The following is a 21,327-nucleotide window of genomic DNA, read 5'->3' as shown; positions in this document are numbered from 1 at the left end:
CCCTTGTACCTAAAATACACATAGGATGAATGTATTTATAATAAAGAGTGATACAAGTATACATGGCAACCAAATATAAATATGTTAAATAGAAGATATTGTAATAAACAATATCTACCAATATCAAACAATGTCTATTTTCCCTAATAAATAATAGACACTATATTTCCCTAATTAACACGATATATCTCTCCCCCTCAAGCTGGTGCAGCCTGATTGTCACATATAAGTATAATTTGAGTGACATCTCCAAATTGTAACTCTCTAAGCAATTCCTTAAGTCAAACAAGTTCACAAGTGGTTGAGCCCATAGCTCTATACTTTGCTTTTGCACTAGATCTTGCCACAACACTTTTTTTCTTGCTCTTCCAAGAAATCAAGTTGCCACAATAAAGACACAATACCCGGAAGTAGATATTCTATCAGAACGAAATCATGCCCAAACAACATTTGAATAGCAAACAACTTTTGTATGGTTATTGGAACCATATAACAAACCTTTTCCAAGACATCCCTTAGTGTACTTTAATATACGAATGATTGCATTCCAATGATCCTGACATTTAGAATTAATAAATTAGCTTACCACACTGATGATAAAAGAAATGTCAAGACGAGTAAGTATAAGGAATAGGGTCCCCTTGATTTGGTAGAAGTTTAGTATTAGGATTCATAGGTATGTCAACAGGTTTTGAATTCAATAACCCAGATTCATCCAAAATATGCAACGCTTACTTCCTTTGAGATAATAACAATACCATTGTTGGATTACGCTATCTCAATATCCAAGAAATATCGGAGTTTGCCAAAATCTTTGGTTTGAAAATGGTGGCAAAGGTGTTGTTTCATCTGGGAGATGCCATGGTGGTCACTGCATGTAAGAACAATGTCATCAACATATACTATCAAATAGACACATCCAACACTTTAGTGACGGTAAAAAACTAAATGATCTATCTCACTTCAAGTAACACCAAATTGTTGAACAACGTTAAACATTCCAAAGCAGGCCTAGTAGAGTGTTTTAGGCCATATAAAGGTTTGCGATGACGACACACCAATTTAGAAGACACTCCCTAAGCAACAAATCCAGGAGGTTGCTCCATATAACTTTCTTCCTACAAATATCCATTAAGGAAAATATTTTTGACATCCAATTGATAAAGAGGCCATTGTCGAAGAGCAGTCATGGCTAGAAATAAGCGAATAGAAGTCATATTTGCCACTAGAGAGAAAGTATCACCATAATCCAATCCAAAAATATGTGTAGCATTTGGCTACAACTCGAGCTTTGAGGTGATTAGTAGTACTATCAGCACCAACTTTGATAGCAAAATTTCACTATTCTGAAGAGCATTTAGTTCATCTAGCATGACTTGACACTAACCAGGATAAGGTAAGACTTCATGGGCAAATTTAGGAATGGACACAAAAGAAATAGACGAAAGAAAGGTAAAAAAAAGGTGAAAATAATCTATGGTATCTCAAAGCAATATAATAAGGAGAAGGATTACAAGTAGAATGAATACCTCAAAAGAGGGCATCTGGAAGGTCAGACTAGGATGTCGGATCTGGGGGAGACAAAATAATTGGCACTTGAAGTGAGTCATTTGGTGGTTGCTGGGGATGATGTCTTCAACTATAAACCAGAAGAGATGGTGGAGAAGGGGAAGCTAACGGTGGATTATGCACAACAAAAGGATCACATATAACAAGAATAGTCACTATAGTAGCTGGAAACATATCAAAAGAAGAAAGAGGGACCCTTAAGGTAAAAAGAAAACATATTGATGTTGATATCTGCAAACACAAAATAGCGATTAAGAGAAGGAGAAAAACCCTTGTATCCTTTTTGTGATCGAGTAAACCCTAGAAAAACACATGTGTGTGATGTAGGAGATAACTTATCAAGACCAAGATCAAAATTATGAACAAAACATGTAGACCCAAAAACTTTAAGAGGCAAGGGATGGAAAGATTCATGAGGAAATAAAATAGAAGAAGGAATTTTGTTATCTAAAATAGAAAATGGCATACGATTAATAAGATAACATGCAGTAAGAAAAATGTTAAGAAGTGGACTGAAAGCCTAACTCAACCTTACAAAATTGAGGATTCCAGGTAAGCATGTCCCATTAAAAAAGAACGACAGTGTTAGAATTATTACCTATTGTATCATTAACCCTATGTATAGGGTGTTGAGTGTGGGAAACTATCTACTGCCATATCTACTGCTGTACCTAATCATGCCTAGTATCTTAGAGCAGTCTTTTCATATTCCATATGTACTTGCTTCATTATCAATAGAAGAGAGGGAGAGTGGTCTTGTTGTCCACTACTCATATATTTTTAAGTCTCAATCTTAAGTTGGTATCAGAGCGGGTCGATCCCGATCTGGTTTTTGTCTCATCTGGTCCGCCATCATCAGTCACCGCTGTCTGCGGTTGATCGTCGTTAGTCACTGCCGCTGTCCGCGGCTGTCCAAGTTCTTTGAACCTCATTTCTGAACTACCCAACACTGTCAAACAAAATTTCAACACTATCCGCCATTGTCTGTAGTTCTCCGCCGCTGTCCGTCGCCGTCCGCTGCCGTCCACCGACGCAGTTCCGTCCGAAAACCACTGGATCTGGACCGCCTCTCCGCGCGACAGCCAACCCCACCGGTGTCGCAGGCAGCACCGTCGCCACGCACCCCCACGCGCGTCATCTCTATTCGCTACAGTCAGGCACGTGCAGCCCATGCACCGCCGTCCAGTCGTCGCGCCACCTCCATAGCCGTCGCCGGAGCCTCCTCTACCCGTTTTGACCTTCAAACCTCTGTTCCGGTGAAGTCCAGTAGCACTCCTTGTGGAAATCTCCCTAAGGTATTCGAAAATCAAACTCTTTTTTTTTGCAGATCCATTGTAATAATGAGAAAAATTTCTGCATTGGTTGACGAACATGGTTTATGCACCGCTAATGTAGCGGCTTGTCGAGAATTTGACAAACTCACACCATCCATTTCAAATAGGACTTGTGTGTGATTGGGCATAGGTAGGCACAGAGAATCGTCCCTTTTCGGTGCTATCAAGAATAAGGATCTACTCTGAGAAATCGACCAGGAGTGTGATTGGTGTCACCTTCCGTGCGCTAGCTATGCCTTTGCCGGATGTTTATTCGCCCACTCCTTCACAGAGCGATGACTAAGAGTCGGGAATTCTCATTTAGTAGAGCCTGAAAGCCGCGCTTGGCTTCACTGTTTTACTGTTTTCCGAGATCCTCTCTGTTGTTGTTTATTCTCTTCATCAAATATGGCCACTGGAGGTACTGGGAGTGCTATTTCATTCTTCGGAAGCCCCTGCATTACTTCTGAGAAACTAAATGGCCAAAATTAATTATCTTAGTCCGCTGCCGTCGAGATGTGCTTTCTCGGTCAAGGACATCACGACCACCTTGAGAAAGATGGCAGCCACGTACCTTCTGAAAAAGCTGAACAGTGGAAACAAGCAGATTTCCAATTATGTGCTCTATTGTGACAGTCGGTGGAACCACGACTTTTGATGTCCCTACGAGCCTTCAAAACATGCCACTCATTTTGGAAGCGAACTCAGAATATCTATGCAAATGATATCCAGCGCCTCTATGATTCGGCGAACAAGTTGGCATCTATGAGAATGTCTAATCATGATATGATTTCATTCATGAATGACGCTCAAGCTGTTGTGGAAGAACTTCGAATGTTCTTGGAAGTCAACTCTCTAGATGAAATGAAGAAAAAGCTTGACAAGTACTATATGGTAATGATTCTCCGTGCTATACACCCAGACTTTAATCATATCCGAGATCAGCTTTTGACCTCTCATGAGGTTCCTTCTATGGAAACTTTGATCTCCCACATGATACGTGTTCCAACTCTTCAAACTCTAAAAACTCTTGCTGTAATGGAACTATCTGTCATGGTTGCCACCCGAAGAAGAGGAGGTCGTGGAACTAGAGGAGGTGGACGTGGAGGTCGTGGGCGTCCTCGGTGTACGTATTGTAAAAGGATGGGTCATACCCAAGAAAACTGCTACACTTTACATGGATTTCCTACCAAAACAGCCCATGTCTCCCAGGCAGAGACTACTGACTCCAAGTTCACTAAGGACGAGTATCAAGAGTACCTACGACTCAAATCCAACAGCTTGGCACAGTCATCTCAAGCTCCAAGTACATCAACTGTTTGCATCTCTCAATCCATGGAAGGTCACAATTCATGGGTAATTGACTCTGGTGCTTCTGATCACATTTCTGGTAATACCTCCTTGTTCTTAACCATTTCATTCCAAGAAAAATCTCATTTTATAACCCTTGCGAATGGTTCTAAAACATCCTCAAAGGGAGTCGGTTAAGCCATCCTATCTCCCTCCTTAAATCTAAAATATGTCCTTTTTGTCCCTAATTGTCCTTTCAATTTAATTTCTTTAAGTCAGTTAACCAAAACATTGAATTGCTCTGTAACCTTCGATAACAAATCTTTTGTTATACAGGAGTATGGCTCAGGGAGACAGATTGGAGAAGGATATGAAGCAAGCAGATTATACCATTTTGGATCTCGTCCACGGGTGTCATGTGTTGCAGCTCCAAATCCTAAAATGTTACATGATCGGCTTGGTCACCCTCACTTGTCCAAGTTAAAGAAAATGTTTCCTGAACTTAGTAGGCATGAAGGTGTCCAAGGTTGTGATTCATGGTGGGAGAGTGACGTGAATAAATGAGTTATGTGATTAGTGGTTTTTCTTGGTTTGTATGGGTTGCATGGTTATGTAGTTTAAGCGGTGGTTTGAGGATAATTATTTGAGTGTGATGTTATATTGTGTTTGAATGAATGTCACTCATTGGGTTCATTGTATGAATGTATTATTTGATAAGTTGATGGGTTTATATTATGGTTTATTTTCCCATGCATGATGTGATGGTGTATATTTTGTTGGCAATATGTAATTCTCATGGGTTGCATGTTGGGAGTGTTTTTCCTTGTTTGAAAGCTCTTGGTGGAATTTAATGAAGATTTTAGATGAATGTGATGCTATGTTTGGTTTAGTATGATTGTTTGGATTTGGGGTTTGTGTGTTCAAACCAAGGATGGAATGTGATCATAAAGTTTCCGTGTTACTTGAATGCGATGTTGAGTATTATTGGACAAGTTGTATTTATGAATTTCTTTTATGAATATCATTGTTTATGGTTAGCTTATCCCTATTTGTTTGTTTGTGTGTTTGTTGTATGTGCGATGACCATATAACGTGTGTGTTATACGGGAGCAGATGATATTGCAGATAATCTTGGCATGGAGTAGATTGACGAGAGGCTGGGGTGGACTCGGGAGTTTTTATAATATATTTAGTTGTGTTTTAAATCAGATACTAGAAATTATGTAATTTTCTTTTGGTCGCAAATGTTATTGGAAGTTTTTGAGAAAGTGACAGTATGAACTATGTAATTTAAATTAAATTAAAAGTTTTTATTAGTACATTTTCAATGTTAATTCTTTTTCCGCTAAACGCAAAATTTTTTTAATGTTCCGTGACGTCCCAAAAATTGGGGTGTTACATTCCACACCTTACTAAGGTTCTCACATTTTGTTATAAGTCAAGGTTTGTACACCTTGTCAGACTTTCCACACCTTACTTCCTCCGTTTTAAGACAATTCCACACCTTGCTTCCCCCACCCTAAGTCAAGGTGTCCACACATTGCTATCACCTACTTTCAACTATAAGTCGTTTTCCAACGAACACGAAATTGATTCCTAACAAGTTAGTTCTTAAAAAATCTATACTAAAAAGGGGTTAGTCAAACATAATACACAGGAAGTTAAAGATAAAATAAAAAGATTAAACAATAAAATATTAAAGGAATGAAATAAATAAAATTGGCAAAAGATAAAAATAATAATAAAGAAAATGGGTTGATTCTACTACTTTTTATTAATAGGATCCATCATTGGTTACCCAAAGTAATTATTCAATTAATATTTCAATTAATAATAGGATCCATCATTGTTCAATTAATTATTCACTCGGATTTTCAAATTATTCAAAGTAAAGTCTCAATTAATTTGTTGTCATTCTCAATATTAACCAAAGTACAATCACAATTAAAATTGAAAACTTTTTAGATTATTCATAGCAAACTCAACCAAATTACAATCTCAATAAAAAAGAACAAAGAAATTATTTCATTCTAACCTCAAAATCCATAATAAAATTATAGTAGAATCAACTCCAAAGGCTTAACAAGCCATAATTAATCAACAAATTAATTATATTATGTGACTCATTTGAAATATTATGAAAGTTCTAAATATGATTTAATAAAATTTAAGGACCTATTGGTTATTATGGGAAGTTATAATAAAAATAAAATAAAGATAAAACAAAAATCGACTTGATGGGCGTTAGTTTATAAAAGAGGATAAGGATTTTGTCTCTTGCCATAAGGTTCTTTCACAAAGAAAGGGAAATAGATAGATTGGGAAAAGGAAGTTGAAGAACAAAGATTAAAGAATGCATTCTTATTGGATCTCTCATCGATCAAGGTTAACATTCTATTACAATTTATGCGTGTTAATGTGTGAGAATTGTGAATTTTAAGATCCTAGAGTAGTTTTCTAGAATGAATTAAGAAAACTACAAATTAACTTACATAGCACTCCGTTGAATGTAGAAATAATAAGAAAATTGAAAAGAATGGTGCAGAGGAAGAAATTAGGTCCCCCTATGGGTTCCTTAAGCTCCTCTAATATGTTTCCTTAAGTCTCTTTATATAGAAATTGGACTAGACTTTGTTTTGGGCTTTTCTATTGTTGTAATCTTCTTTTTGATAATGTAATCTCCTCCAATTATCTTCCAAATAATCCAATATCTTTAAGATATATTTGGTTGTTGTGGAGATCTAAAAGATCTAAGAAGTCTTGCCTTATTCAAAAAGATTTGGCAAATATTATCTTTTGATATTTACTGATATAATTAAATAAGACAATTATTTAAAAATATGTAATAAAGTATTCAAAGAGATATTTGTTCCAAATTATCTTTTATCATAAAGATTTATCAATTATCAAAGTCCTCTTTGTTGAAAGAAAGAGAGAAAACTACAAGGTCTAATTTTTGTCATTTTGATTATTTGCTCTTCTTGGATTTATCTTTAAGGTGTCATGAAACTTTAATCAATTTATTTCCACATCCAAATAACATTTACGCCACTAAAAAATTATTTTTAACATTCTTTTATACTCATGATCAATAAACCCAATTATAACAAAATTTTTATTAAAATTAAGAACATAAAATTATTGACATGGAAGCATGGTGGTGTGTCTCATGAAGATTTGATGAAGCTTTACTGAACTAACTTGAAGCCATTTGTTTGGAATCATGCTGCATTGATGGAGTTATGGAGATTTGATCTTATTCATGTTGAACAAGCCTTAAACACGTGCCATCCACATGATTAATCATTAGGAAAGAATGCTTGATGTTTGTAATTCACATTGTAGACCTTGTAGCATTAGTTAGATGTATTTGGTCTTTTTGTGTTTTTTAATCTGTTGAAATAGTTTTCAACAGATTAAAATGTGTCTTTTAATCTATTGAATGGATGTTCAACAAATTAAAAGGTTAGTTGTAGTAGTCTTAAACTGTGACTTATTCAATCAGTTGATTTATTTTTTAATCGACTGATTTCACTTAAGTCAAGTGAAATCAACTTATTGATTTGGAAATCAACCCGTTGAATTTCGTAATAGTTTGACTATAAGTGTAGTGATTTTCAAAAGAGAAGTAACAAGGCCATATTTGAACGCGAATTCTATAAACCTTGGAATTCTCTCTCTTTCGTGATCATTCAGACTACAGCTGTTGAAGATTGATCTTTGATTGATTCTTGGAGCTTTTAGCTTGTGTTTGAAGCTTGGAGAAGGTGTTTGTGGTAGGTAGGGTCGTGCTACCACTGAGCTTTGATCTTTCTTAAGCTTTGTGTGTGGCTGGTAGTTTTCCAGGTCTGCAAGAGGTTTCTTGCTATGCTTCTGTGATTCTTATGGGATTCAAGAGTCTTGTGTGTGTGTATGTGTGTTTTGCTTATTTTGAAAGTGTAGGAGTGTAAACTTTGTAAATCTTTTGAAATAGTGCAAAGTCAGGTTCGGGTTGCCTAGACAAACTAGATGTAGCTTAGGTTTGAGTGAACCAGTATAAAAATCTTTTGATCCAATATTTTCTCTAACCCTTCTATCTTCCATTATCATTTAAAGTTCAAAGAACTTGGATTTAAACCATCTTTTTCATATTCTTGAGTGTTTTGGTGACATCTGGAGCAATGAGCATGTTTGCATAATCAATTAAAACCTATCTTGATTGTTCTTTTACATTGTTCTTGCTCCAAATTTCAAATTTGCATTTCTGCATTTTTCCTAGTATTTCAGTCGACTGTTTTTTCTGTTTCAGTCAATTGATTATACTAGTACAAAGTTTGATTAGCCAAATCAATCGACTAACTTTGTTTTTAACCGATTGAAAATATATTGCCCAGAGGTTTTTGCATCCAAACTTGATGATCGAATTGATTCAATTCAAGATAGTTTTTAGCCTTTAAAGATTGCCTAAATTTTTAATCCCCCCTTCCTAGCATTTCAACCATTTCAAAACTTACAATTGGTATCTAGAGCTAGGTACTTGAAATTTGCTCAAGTAAGGTCTTAAATCTGTTTTTGAACTACTTGAAATGACTGAAAACAAGTTACCCTTTGCTAAAGGTGCCTCAATTCATAGGCCCCCTATGTTTAGTGGCATTAATTACCAATTTTGGAAAATTAGGATGAAAATCTTTATTTAATCAATAAATCAAGGGATATGGGATGTAATCATAAATGGACTATGTACTCCTAAGCATATTATTGAAAATGTGCAGGTTGATAAGCCTTGGACTCAATGGACTGGTGAAGAAAGGAGAAGAGCTAAATATGATTGCAATGTTAAGAATGTCCTTACATCATCTCTCAACATGGATGAATTTTTTTGTGTTTCACAATGCAAGAGTGTCAAGGAAATGTGGGAGGTTCTTGAAGTGACTCAAGAAGGAACCAATAATGTGAAGAGAGCAAGGATGCATGCCTTGATTCAAGTGTATAATCTATTCAAGATGCAACAAAGAGAGTCTATAGCGGATGTACAAAAGACATTCACTCACATAGTCAACCATCTCATAAATTTGGGTAAGGAATTTGATAAAAAGGAGTTAAACATCAAGGTGTTAAAGTGTCTTGATAGATCTTGGCAACCAAAGGTCACAAATATCTCAGAAACAAGAGATCTATCTACATTGACTACAACTACATTATTTGGTAACCTTAGGGAGCATGAGATTGAGATGCAAAGGCCTAATGAGCTAGAGTCAAATGAGAAAAAGGTAAGGAACATAGCCTTGAAGACTAGCACCAAGAAGTGAGGAACCCGATGATGAGGTGGCTGAATCAAGTGATAGTGAGAACTTGAATCTTCTTGTCAAAAGGTTTGGTAAGTATCTCAAAAGGAAAGGTAGCAAAGGTAATCTCAAGAGGTATACATCCAAATGAAATGAATCAAACTGTGGAAAACAAGGACATATCAAAATTGAATGTCCAAATGCTAACAAAGAAAAGGAGAAGAGTGTTGATAGGAAAAAGGAGAAGAAACCAAAGGAGAGACGTGCATACATTGCATGGGAGGACAATGATGATTCAAAAAGTAGTTCTTCACAAGATGAGAGTGGAGAAGCAAATGTGTTGCTTTTTCTGATTTTTTTAACCAAAAAGCATGTGTAGTGTGGAATTCCAATGTGCATGCAACTCACATGATCTAAACTGATTGATTCACTCTTAAAAATTTATTGGAAACATCATGAATGCCACTACAAAAAATTTATATATTAGCTACGGAACATTTCGTAGCTGATCCGTAGCTAATCCGTAGCTAAATTATTTTGCGACAGATTACCTATCAAATTGCAAGAGAACTTTTCGTAGCTAAATACAGGTAGCTAATTAGAGAGGGAAAAATCCGTAGCTAATCTATAGCTAATTCATAACTAATCCCTCTCTATTCCCTCTCTAATTGAAATAAAAAAGTTTTAAAATTTTTAGCTAATTCGTAGCTAATTCATAGCTAATCCCTCTCTATTCCATCGTTAATTGAGGTGAAAAAGTTTTAAAATTTCTAGCTAATCCGTAGCTAATCTGTCGCAATTTTGTTGTCGCTAATCCATAACTAATCCGTCGCAATTCTGTTGTTGCTAATCCGTAGCTAATCTGTCGCAATTCTATTGTCGCTAATCCGTAGCTAATCTGTCACAATTCTGTTATCGCTAATCCGTAGCTAATCTGTCGCAATTCTATTGTCGCTAATCCGTAGCTAATCTGTCGCAATTCTGTTGTCGCTAATCCGTAGCTAATCTGTCGCAATTCTGTTGTCGCTAATTCGTAGCTAATCTGTCGCAATTCTGTTGTGGCTAATCTGTAGCTAATCTGTCGCAATTTTGTTCTCGCTAATCGGTAGCTAATCTGTCACAATTTTTCCCCGCTAATCCGTAGCTAATCTGTCGCAATTCTTTTCTCGCTAATCTGTAGCTAATTTGTCGCAATTCTTATATAACTAATTTGTATCACAATTGATTAGTTAATTTATCTCAATTCTATTAATCTCCTATAAATATTATTTTGTTAATTGCAATTACTTAACTGATATTCATTATCTATTATGAGTCATGTCCATAAACCTATGCCCATAATAAAAAAAGAAAACAGAAAATAAATTATTAACAAAAAGTGTCTAAATACCTCCAATATTTGCAATACCTATTTAAAAAGGATAGATAATCAATCCTACAATGATCAAAGTATATCCATCCAACAGTACAAAACAACATAAAAGTTTCCACCAATGTATAATAGTTTTAGGACACAAAAGTGGAGGGTATCAACAAAGAGTAATGCATTAACACAATTAGAAGACAAACAAAGTTTTGGGTTCTTTGAGGCATGTCTTCATTCTTGTTTCTTCAAAGCAAACAACAATTCTCTCTTAAAAGATTGCATTTGCTCTTGCATCTGTTGTTGCATAAATGCTTGCATTTCTGCTTGTGCCTTCATTTGTGCTTGCATCAATGCTTGCATATCAGTCTGTGCTTGCAACTGTGTTTTCACCTGCTCTTGCAAATTAGATATTTGTGTAGTCAATGTAGTGATTTCTTTAGCTGTTGGATTTAGATTTTGGGAAGAGGGACCTTCAACTGTTGAGGATGAAACATGTGGACCAATGCCAAGATCCAAACTATGACCAATTCCATAGATTCTACCTTTCCTATTTTCACCACCTGTTTTTATCCAAACACCAGAGTTAACTATAGGATGCTTTGATGTGTCTTCCCCATATTTTTCAGTCATAGCATTTTCATATGATTCCTACATCAAATCAATATGTTAGCAATATTATAAATACGTAGTTTAACATTTATAAAATAAACACATTCTTACAATGAAGTTTTTTGCTTTGTTAGACACATATTGACCATCTTTTCTTTTGTGAACTTTGTTGTATAATTCACCATAAGAAATTGGGCGTTTGTATTCTTCTTCCTGTAAAAAAAAATGCAATTTATGTATAAAAACTCATTACTTTCCTTAATAACAGTAAAAAGAACATATTCATCTTACTTTCTGCCATGTTAGTGTGGAAGTTGGTTTATATCAAACATGTACAATGTAACTCCAACTCTCCATATCATATCTCCTTTCAGAAAGTTATCAGCTAACCAATTCCAAAATATTTGTTTCTTTCTATCATCGTTACGAGAAACTTGAGTACGCCTTGTTTGATTGCATGGATTAAAATACATGGAAGCAAAATTAGAAATTTCTTCTAAAACATATGCTTCACAAATGGACCCTTCAACCTTTGCTTTATTTTGAACCTTTCTTTTCAAATATAACATGCATCTTTCAAATGGATACATCCATCTATATTGCATAGGTCCTCCGACCTTAACTTCATGTGGGAGATGTATAACCAAATGTTCCATTGAATCAAAGAATGCTGGTGGGAAAATCTTTTCAAGCTTACAAATTGTTTTGATGTAGAAATCTTAGCGTGCTCCATGACAGAAGCATGCACTGCATTTGCACAAATCTCTTTAAAAAACAAGCTGACCTCTGTTAAAAGACCCCATATAGGCTTTGGCAACATATCACAAAATGCTAAAGGAATAAGTCTTTGCATGAAAACATGACAATCATGACTTTTCATCCCATATATTTTCCCCTCATCTACATTAATGCAACGTGAAATGTTAGACGCATAGCCATCTGGAAACTTTATTTGTTTTATCCATTCACACACCATCTTTCTCTGGTCAGAATTCAAGACATATGTTGCCTTGGGTTTTTTATACTTCTCATTCTCCAACACCAACTCTAACTTGGGACGTTTACATATCAACCTCAAATCTTGTCTTGCATTTGCAGTATCTTTTGTCTTGGCCTTTATGTCCATCACAGTATTGAAGATGTTGTCAAAAAAAAAAATTTCAACATGCATGACATCTAAATTGTACGAACCATATTAGTAGACCAATAAGGCAATTCCCAAAATATGCTCTTCTTAACCCAATTATGGGTTTTACCAAAGTCGGGTTGCTTTTACCAACAAGGTTTTCCACCACTCTTCAAAGTAAATGATTTAATATCCCCCATACAATAGGGACAAGCAAATTTTCCATGAGTACTCCATCCAGATAACATTCCATAAGCTGGAAAGTCACTTATTGTCCACATTAATGCTGCTTTCATAATGAAATTTTGTTTTTTCCATGCATCAAAAGTATTAATCCCAATATCCCATAAGATCTTTAACTCATCGATTAGAGGTTGGAGATAAACATCTAAACTTTTACCAGGTGATTTGGGTCCCGGAATCATAAGAGTAAGAAATATGTATTCCCTTTTCATACACATGCTTGGAGGAAGATTGTAAGGTGTTAAAAAAACCGGCCAACATGAAGATTTGCACTTCCTTCAACACGGTCTTGGACAATAGACGCACCATCTGTCCACCTTTCTTCACCATGAAGGGTCCAATTTGTGTACCCATCCATAAATCCATGCTGATATAAGTGCTTTTCCACATTAAATGATATATCCCAATAACGATTCCTACATTTTCCACATGGACAAGGAATGCGCCCTGTTACATCAACAAATTTTGGATCTCTTTTAGCTACTTCAATGAAGCCATCAACGCCATTTCTAAATTCTTCAGTTATACTACCAAATTGATCTTTTCTTCGCAACATCCATCCTTTATCATGTCTCATTGTCCTTGTAGATAGTTTAAACATTGGTCAACATTATGCTTTTAAGAAATTTGTACTTGAAAAGAATTGATTGACACTAATTGAAGACATAATTAAAATTAAGAACAAAAATTAGTTAAAATAAAGTAAATATAAGTAAACACTAATTGAAGCAAGATATTATATTTGCCATATTTATTTTTGCATAATAAGAGCAACCAAAATTTGAGCAATATTATAGTATTGGTACTCATAAGATGTGCAATCCTAATATAGTGCAATCTTAGTAAACTTTTGAAGACTTCTCAATAACTTCAGAGGTTAAGTAGGAAAATAACGATGCTTGAAGAACAAAAAATTTAGTTTACTCTATGAATTGGACAAAATCTAAGGCAGAGGATAAGCAATTTACTCACTTAATTAAATCCACCTTTTGTCATTCAATTAAGTAGCAGGCCATTCATACATATTCAACTCACAAGCAATTCAACCTAAATCCATCAATTCCCCATTCCAAATGGTTTACATGCTAGCTTTGGAAGAATTTAAAGACATTAAGAAAGAAGGACAAATGATATTTTCATTATTTGAATCATTAGTAAAATCATCATCATTATTGCATAGTTATTTTTGTTTGTGTTAAATTGAACACTACTTTCTAATTAAAATTAAACAGCATGGAAAAGTATTTAGTTAAGAAAAATTGAACAATGGTGAAGTTGGACCAATGTGTAGTTTTAATGTTAAATAAAATATTCCACTTTCACTGTGTTCATGTAATTTACCAACAGTCTAAGGGCAGCAATAACTTCCTCCCCTTAGACAAAGAAAACACCAGGTCCCCAACAATTCTCCAAAATTTTGGTTACAATATCACTTAACTCCTTCATAACCATCGAAAAAGAGTGATGTGACACTAGAACTAGAACACTTTCCCCCTTCGACTATACACCTAACCAGTTCTGTTGCCTTTTACTACACTAACTATCTTCAGGAAACATTACTAACAATAGTTCAACAACACTTTGAACAAGAAAACAAGACTTCTAAATAATAAGCAACCATTTCAAGTGTCAGACAAGTAGTTTAAAACAGGCTTTTCTCTATTCCAACTACTAATAATATATAATATATCAGTAAGCAAACTTACGAAACTCAAATTGTAGAGTGCGCTAAATTTCAAAGATAAAAAGGTACAAAAAATAACTGAAGAACTTACATGAAGACAAGCCACAATGTAATCGAGAGTAGCAAGAATCCGAAGAGGAAATTGACCAAAGAAGCCACCACACTCACTTTCAGTGTCAGCTTATTAGCAACAACATGGAATAAGATATTTGCATCCGATATCAAATTTTTGATAGAGAGCTCTGACAAGTCACGAATCAAGCACTAAATAAAATTATAAGATTTAAGAGAAACCTATTTTCTAATAATAGTAATGTTTGGATGAGTTGTCAAAGCATATCAAGATCCTTAAATCAAGCAAAAAGAAAGAAAGAAATGAGGAAAAAAGAAAAACAAAATCGAACAGATTCACAGAACTGAGCCAAAAATTGGGGAAAATGAAAAACAAAACCGAAGAGATTCACATAGAGTTGAGTTTAACTTTTTCGATACTACCAAATATCAACACTATTCTACATAATCACACTAACCCTAAATTTCATTACATAAAAATGGAATATAATTTTCAATCTGTAGAGTCAAATTAAACTCACCTTTTAAGAAAACGATAGAAGTTAAGCTCCACACTAACGATCATCGCCTACTCTTTATGATTGCATCAACACCATTCCTATAACTCTCGCTCTTCGTACACGCATCAATCTCCATCTTTCCTATTATGTTCCCCTGTTGTGTTCTTCTCTATCTTTGGTGAAACCAGAAAAGGATGCACTATGTTATTACCTTGTGTAGCCAAAGATAGCAATCTTTAGAGTTTCTTGATTTGTCTCTAAAAATCATCGTGTGCTCCTGCTACTTAAGGTTCGTGCATACATGAATGTTGTTTTGTTTGCACCAATGTTTTGTTCATGGTTTTTCTCAATCTTGTTTCCCATGCACTCATGGAAAAATTGCATAAAAAATTCCTCTTTACACCTTTTAATTATCTAGGACTAGGATACTTAGCAACTCTTCCTTTCTTTATACTCACATAACTCTTAATTTACTATTATTTTAATGCTTTTTTACATTATTTAACTATAAATACACCTTTTATTATATATATTTTTTAGTAAAGTAGCCACATCAAGAATTGTATATATAACTGTTGACAAAATACCATCTCTATTAATTATAACCATGTTTAATAAAATGTTAATGATGTGAACTATAGAAAGAGAAAGAAAGAAGTAAAGGAAACTTTTTTTTCAACAGATGATGCAAGCGTAAAAGAAATACAATATTGAAATGATTAAAGTTGTTTTTTATTTACTATAATGTTATTAGTATACACAATTCTAGATAATGATGAAAATTGATAATTTCTTATATATTTTCATTTTTCTTTTTCCAAAATCATGGTATGATTGGCTGAAAAGAAAGAAATAGTGAAAAAACTTGATTTTAAGAAAAATTAAAATTTTTCTTTCACTCCTTCATTCTAAACACAAAATAACCTTAATATTGCCAAAAGACATGTCATATTTTCTTCACCTGTACTCCTCCCGTAAACCTAAGAGCCAAATCTTCTGTTTAGGTTTATCTAAAGGAAACTTTAAGCCTTTAGCTTCTAGATAATTAGAACTAAGCTCAATAAATGTGTGAAATCTGTTTGACATGAAGTGTTTGTGTATGTACTGACTTGTTCATTATGCAAGCCTTTGATAGTCTTAGGCACGCATGTGCGTTTATGAAAAGATGAAATAATAGTTTTTTGAATTATATAATGTGCTGGTGGATCATTTACTGTTATAAATTTCTCATATACATCAAAATGTATCATTAAATCACCTTCATTGAATAAGGACATTGAAATTATTTATTAATTCTCACTAACAATTATTTATTTGAATAGGGAAATGTCCGGTGACACACCATTTGGTGACCTTCCAGCACAAGGTGGGGACAAGATTCATACATGTACAAAAAAAAAATGGTAGGCGTGGAACTAGGTTAGGAGAATTAACAGTCAGTCGTAGTGCAGATCAGAGATTGCCTATCCAGTTTGATATGCAAACTGGTAAAGCTTTGGGAGAAAATAGCACAAAATTCACCAGCTATATGGCCCTGCTTGGTAGGAGCAAGTCATCCATTCTTATAGATGATTGGGACCATGTTCCAGAGACAGTAAAGAATCAAATTTGGCTAAGTGTCCAAGTATGAAATCTTAACTTATATAATTTATTACGTACATATATAACTGATATTTAACATATGTAATCCATTCTTATTATACAGGTCACATATGATGTCCCAAACAGTAATCTGTTGAGGATGAAATGGATTTCATTTGCTGGGGAACGATGGAAGGGTTTTAAGACGGACCTTACAAATCGTTATATCTATGGTCCCTTAAGTGATAGAAACGTTGTGAGAAGTATCCATTCCTTGATGAAGACACATGGCAGACTTTTAAGGAAAGGCGATTAAATCCTGTCTTTCAGGTAAATTCATATTATATGTAGGTTTAACTATTTAATTGAACATATTGCTAACATAAATCATTCTTTATACTTTGGTGCTCATAGGCTAAGAGGAAAGCTGCACAAGAGATAGCAAAAAAGAATGTCCACCCCCATAGATTGTCTCGTGGGGGTTATTGATAAATTAGAGCAGAAGATGATGAAAGAGGCATCTGCCTCTAATTCCAGTGGGACTACTGTTACTCATTAAGATATATTTTGTTGTAGTGGAGATCTAAAAAGATTTAAGAAGATCTTGCCACATTCAAAAAGATTTGGCAAATATTATCTTTTTTTATTTACTTATAAAATTAAGTAAGATAATTATTTAAAAATATCAAATGAAATTTCTAAAGATATATTTGTCCTAAATTATCTTTTATCATAAAGATTTACATATTATCAAAACCATTTTTGTAGAAAAATTAGAAAAAACCACAAGGTCCAATTTTTTGTTGCCCGTTCCTTTTTCCTGGTTTAGCCAAATTTCTTCATTTTTTTCATGCCTTGTTGCATTCTTCATGTAATGTTTGGCTTGGATTTTTGTGGTTTTAATTATTTTCTATTCTTGTATTTATCTTTAAGGTTTGATGAATCTTTGATAAATTTATTTTCACACCTCAATGACCTCAACTTAACTACAACTACATTGACACACCTTAAAATATCCAAAGAACATTTGTGAAATTAAAAAGCTATTTTTAACATATTTTTATATCTCATGCTCAGTAAACCCAATTATAATAAATCCTAATTAAGCTAGTCTTTTAAGGCACCAAAACAAATTAAGAGTCCAAGACTAAAGGCTAAATGAAGGCATAAATGTGCACTCATCAAAAACTCAATTTAATATGATTTTTGCAATTGTTTCAGGAGCAATAATATTTTATAATTACAATCAATCAATAATTTGGTCTTCACTTAGATTCATTATTTCCAAATATCCATATGACTTTATCATTTAATTCGAAAACTTTATTCTTTTGGAATGTAATTGTCACAAGATAATTGTTTAACCTTATGGCTCATTTAATTAATTCTCAATTTCAAATGTCTAGATAAAAATATTAATTCAAATGATCAATCAAATATTAAAGAAAAGAAAAATCTTAACCAAATGACATAACTCATTCTAAATTGTCTATTTCATGTGCCAAACATCCATCTTATATAAACACTAAATATCAAAGATTAAACATATGAGAACACTTGTCTAGAATATATTTTGATATGCAAAACACGGTAATCAAACACTTCAGGTATATGTTTCAATTAGAGATTCCACTTTACTCGTATAATGTGGTTTCTCATTTAACTAGAGACTTACTCGTTTGGTAGTATAAGCATTTTGTTATCATCAAAACTCTTTTAGCTTGAGGGGCTCGTCTACTTCAACAAAAACCCAATACAACTAGAATCAACAAAAAATAATATCTATTAAAAAATTATCGTGAGCAAATGTTAAATGAGTTAAAAATAAAAAACAAAGAAAATATGTACATTGAAACCAATTTATTACTATTGAAAGGAAATGAGATAATAATTGAAAATAAACACTTAGAAAGTGTAGTCACTATACAATAAATCTATAAATGTGTGTATAAATATATGTGTTGTTAATCTTCAAACACGGGGTCATAGAGATTTCATCCCTAAAAGAAGTCTGGGAAGAATAAAAGTCGAATATGTAGTTAAGAAACAAAGCAATCTACATGAGCATAAATTATAGGAATATCAATATAAACAGGAACTTCATCTGCTTTATGAATGTCATCAAGAATCGTATCATATGAACAAAATTTTGGATATGCAAGTGAAATAAGAATTGGAAATATAACATAATTTATATCGACACATATATCACACAAGCTAGAATCACAAGTACAACCTGTATAAGTTTTTGAAATTTTTGATAAATAGAAATGTAATAATGGTACTATTTTTTTTTTGTTGCATGTTATTCAATGTGGTAACAATTTCATCAATCTGATTTTTAATCTCCTGAATAATGGTATTATTTTTCTTTTGGAATTGCTTCATCAGGTCCTTTATAAATGATTCAAAATTGGTTTGCACAAGTGGTTGCTTAAAGTATGAGTTACAAGCTTGCAATGATTGGTGCAATGAATGGTCATAATGAAGATTATCCACAATATGAATCACAAAGCTCCTTGCAATATGGTTGTAAAGGATGAATTGGCTACTAAAGGACTATGGCAACTGCTCATAATTCGTGTAACGTTTCAATTTAGAAGGATTCACCTTACTAATTTAAAGCATTTCATAGTTAATACAATAAAATGAATCAACAATTAAGTATATATAAAATGTATTTAAAAATTTTCCATGAGAAAAACATAACAAAACTTTTGAAAGATAAATAATACTTCATCAATTAGGAGGATGCATACAATACAAAATTATATACCTAATTGATGAGATGCCAAAGATATATTGTCTACCTTTTGTGTGTCAATCGATGAAATGTTGTGTTTTCTTCACGTATAAGACATGTTTTATGACTCTTGACATTGCATCATAAAAGTTTCATTAGCAAACATATCAAACATAGCAAATTCTTCAACTAATGGACCTAATTAAATATTATATCATTTCCAAGTTGTCTTGGACCAAAGATCATCATAGACAACATCATGTACTTTTTCTTCATTAGAGTTGTAAAAATGGGCTACCCGACCCGGTCCACTACGGGTTGGTGGGTTAAACGAGTTGGCTCAGTGGCTCACTTAATTAAAAAAATATAATTTTTTTCTTAGTCCTAAAAAACTAAATTATAATTGTGATTAAAATCTAAATAAACTTCAATACAATCCAAATACAATCCAAAATAATGTTCAACCTTAAATACAAACCAAAATTACAAAAATTTTGGGTTTGCATTTGCCAACCCAAGATGTTGGCTAAAAAAAATAGTCCAACCCAACCCAACCCAAATTAAAAAGAATTGTGTGACCCTTTATTTGCGGGTGGGTTGGTGACCCACTTTGACAACTCCACTCTACATGCACAATCTAAGAGATAAGTTGTAAATAAATAATATAATAGGCCAACAACTGTCGTTGGTATTTAAACTACCAAAAGGATTCATGATCAATGCTTTTCCATTGCATAAAATTAGTCGTATTACGAAGTAGTCCATCACATCATCTCTATGCATGTCATCAAAGGTTTTTACCTTCTTTTGGGTTCACAAACAAACACTTAAGTCTGGGTATTGTAACATCCCTGGCGTACACACCCCTCTCCGTCCATTCATACCGGGTGGTGTCCCGACCATGTCAGGTTACTGCAGCCCAATGCACCCCAACCCCTCACCCTTCTTCGTCCATTCATACTGGGTGGGTTGTTGCCAGTGGAAATCGAACCCCCAACCTGACCTTTAACACCTCTGGCGCAACTGGTAGCATCTGCTGGTGTGCCAGAGGTGTTAAAGGTCAGGTTGGGGGTTCGATTCCCACTGGCAACAACCCACCCAGTATGAATGGACGGAGAAGGGTTAGGGGTTGGGGTGCATTGGGCTGCAGTAACCTGACATGGTCGGGACACCACCCGGTATGAATGGACGGAGAGGGGTGTGTACGCCAGGGATGTTACAGGTATGATCGGAAGGTACCAAACAACTTTAACAGGGGTCCATCCTTCTCTGTCTCTTGACTACTATCTTCACTATTGTTTTTCTACTTGTAACATCATAACCCATACTTGAGACATTTTTTCAACCCTTTAAACTCTTTCTTGTATAATATGCAATCGTTGAATATGCATGTATCTTTTATATTCCATTTTCATTGGACAAAGAATTTTCTTAGCCTCATAATGACTAGGTAGTGTATTTCCATATGAAAGCATGTCCTTCAACAAAACAAGCAGTTTCGTGAAACTTTAATTGATTCACTCATTCATCAATGGGCCGGGTAAGGTATGAGTAGTAATTCTCATGTCTCAACCCCTTGGATAAATATTCACCCCGTACCCATCCTCATATAGGTGCGGGTATCCGTTATGCCGGTACCCGCATATTCCTTTAATATACATGGATATCTACGAGTACCCGCTGGTATTTACAAAAAAAAATAAAATATTTAATAATATATTTTAGCTATAAATTGAAATAAAATACAATATATAACATTCATAAATTTCAAACGAAATCCATATAACCCATTTAAACAGGATTGAATGACAGTTTACAAAGAAATGAAGATTTTGTAAAACTAGTTGGTAAAAAATAACCGATTCAAAATAATGTGTTAATGTTATAAGCATTTTTTTGAATTTAAATTAGAGTATAGTGGATACGGGTATCCACGAGTATGGATACTATGATACTGTACTTGCCCC

The 21,327-nt window shown here is 34.0% G+C and overlaps 1 pseudogene; it reads right to left on the bottom strand.

The window, feature by feature from the left end:
• Nucleotides 1–11,033: 11,033 nt before the first annotated feature.
• LOC146882181 (uncharacterized) lies at nucleotides 11,034–12,785 on the bottom strand (annotated as a pseudogene).
• Between the last annotated feature and the right edge of the window lie 8,542 nt (nucleotides 12,786–21,327).

Source organism: Vigna unguiculata, chromosome 10 (assembly GCF_037176805.1).
Source record: "Vigna unguiculata cultivar grain cowpea cultivar isolate G323 ecotype 2 chromosome 10, ASM3717680v1, whole genome shotgun sequence".
Lineage (NCBI taxonomy): Eukaryota > Viridiplantae > Streptophyta > Magnoliopsida > Fabales > Fabaceae > Vigna > Vigna unguiculata.
Note: the sequence above shows the minus strand (reverse complement) of the source record. Positions and strands in the feature narration are given on the sequence as shown.